Here is a 2,488-nt window from a genome sequence, read left to right on the forward strand (position 1 = left end):
TTCCTCCAGGCTCTGGGGGAGAATCCATTTCCTTGCTCCTTCGAGCCGTTGGCAGAATTTCCCTCCTTGAGTTTGTAGAACTGAGTTCCTGTTTCTTTGATGGCGGTTGTTCTCCACTTCTGGAGGCCACCCACATTCCTGGGGCCATAGGCCCCGTGCCTCGTCTTCAAAGCCAGCAATGGCCAGTTAGGCCCCCCTCACACCTCCCATCTCTCCTGCCTCTGCTGTGCTCACATCTCCGACTTCAGCCAGGAAAGGTTTTCTGTTGTCAAAGGTTTGTGTGATTAGATTGCATCCACTTAAATAAGCCAGAAAAGTCTCCCAGTCTCAAAAATCTTTAATTAAATCCCATCTGCAAAGTTCCTTTCTCCACATAACCTAACATATTCATATGTTCTGGGGGTCAGGGGATGAACGTCTGCAGGCTCTCCCCACCACACCCACTGTCCCTATCCCAACCCCAAAGTCTTTTTTTGCTGTATTTCCAATATATACTAGTATTTCTGAATTTTCTTGTTTAGTTTAAGCCTTAACATTAAGAAGATAATGACTTAACTCTTTTCCGTGGCCCCATGTTCACACGTACCCACTCCTCCCATTCTCCCAGTAGAGTTAGGGTTTCATCACAATTTTCTGTGAAATCATTATCCAGGTGCTTACATTATTGTAAGCGAGTAAATATTGTTATCACTGAAACACATACTATGCTATGACTTTTTTCCTTGTCTAACTGCAGTCATTATTTGTCGCATCTCTTTCATTACTCAATTGTTCTATATCGATCATCTCTGAAGTTTTCATCAGAATTGGAAGTCGCTTCTCAAGACATTCGAACACAGCAGATAATCCATCTATTTTTTTTCCCTCTTTTCTGGAAAACATCCCTCCTTATTCCCTTTCATTGGAACTCGGATCGACTGCTCTCGAATCTACTGGAGCCACTGGCCTGGAGATATTCTTTTAGTATTACTTCCAGGATCCCCTTTACATTTCTCCAACGTTGAGGATCACCTGTCTCTTGGTGGACTCCCTCTTTTTGCTGGAGCGCATTCTCTAGTAGCAGTTTGAGAAAAGGTGCATGATTATGTCTTAGTTTGCATGTCTTAAAATGTTTTCACTCTACTCTCACATTCGTTTAATGCTTAGGTCCTACATAGTATGCAGGGTTAGAAGTCTTTCTCCCCGATTTCCAAAGCAACATTGAGATGTGAGTGAGGATGGTGTAGCGAGTGGTCTATGTGGCATCCTGTAGCAATGGAGTGACAGAGAAGGACATTTCACATCCTCCTTCCATCCTAGAGAACAGAGGTAAAAGTGGCTGAATTTGTGATTCTGATGTTCAATAATCAAAATTTCTCTAGTCTACAATACTGAAATATGATTATCAGTGATGACAAGTTTCCTTTTTCTTTTTCGATTCATATTGAAAACTTGGTCCCTTTTGCAACATATGAAGAATTTTTAAGATACACATTATAGATTTTTTAAGATAAACATTATAGATTTTTTTAAGACAACGATTTTTAAGGATTTGAGATGAGAAAGACTTCTAATCCCCTGTATCTCTATTGTGAACAATTTTGGCATATGTACCCGCTAATGAAAATTTATTATTAATTTTAGCAAACTTTCAAAGAAAGTAATCAAGTCTTAGATACTAGATATTATGGCAATATTATAACCTTACTTTCCAGGGTTTTGTAATCTCTCTGTGGAGACCAGACAGTTATAGAGTGAGCAGTTAAGCAGTCTGATTAAATGCTAAAATGAGAGCTATGAACACACACTAATCCATTCACAATCGTGACAGACTTAGGCTAGGAGGAAATTTGCTCCATAACTTTATCCTGTCATTTATTTAGATGAAAATAACATTTACTAAGCTGTAAGTCTGTGAGATATGCAATTGAAAAATTCATACTAAAATTCAAACAGATTACCTTAATACATATCCCACCTGTGTGCCCAAGCATATTCATTTCTAGCACAAGTTCTGAATAGAAATAAACGTTATGATATTAAAATTGAATTTTTACCCTAAGGCTAACATGGAAATGAAATCAAAAAAAAAAAAAAAAAGTACATGTATTTCTTTTACCCAGAGTTTTACTTAAGAGTTTTTAGTTATTTGAACATTTAAGCCTCTTCCATTTTCATTTCCTCTCAGAACACTAGAAATAGATTGCCACCCTGTCACCCTGCCTTATCACCCTGCTCTTATAGAGAAATCCTTTCCACTGAGACGGTTTAACCAAGGCTAAAAAATCCAAGATTCTGTCAATTAAGGATAAAGTCTAGCAATTTAGTAGTTGATAAATGTTACATATTTAATGTGCTTAGATGAACTCTTTCATGCCTTGAGCTAATAACTCAAATTAATTAAATTATTAATTTAGTTAAATGCAGAATTTACAGTTCATCTTCCTTTCACATGGCAAACATGGATAGCTTGAAAAGCCACAAATGTGAAGAAACAATATAAATCTGC

Source organism: Pteropus vampyrus, unplaced genomic scaffold (genome assembly GCF_000151845.1).
Source record: "Pteropus vampyrus isolate Shadow unplaced genomic scaffold, Pvam_2.0 Scaffold119, whole genome shotgun sequence".
Classification (NCBI taxonomy): Eukaryota; Metazoa; Chordata; class Mammalia; order Chiroptera; family Pteropodidae; genus Pteropus; species Pteropus vampyrus.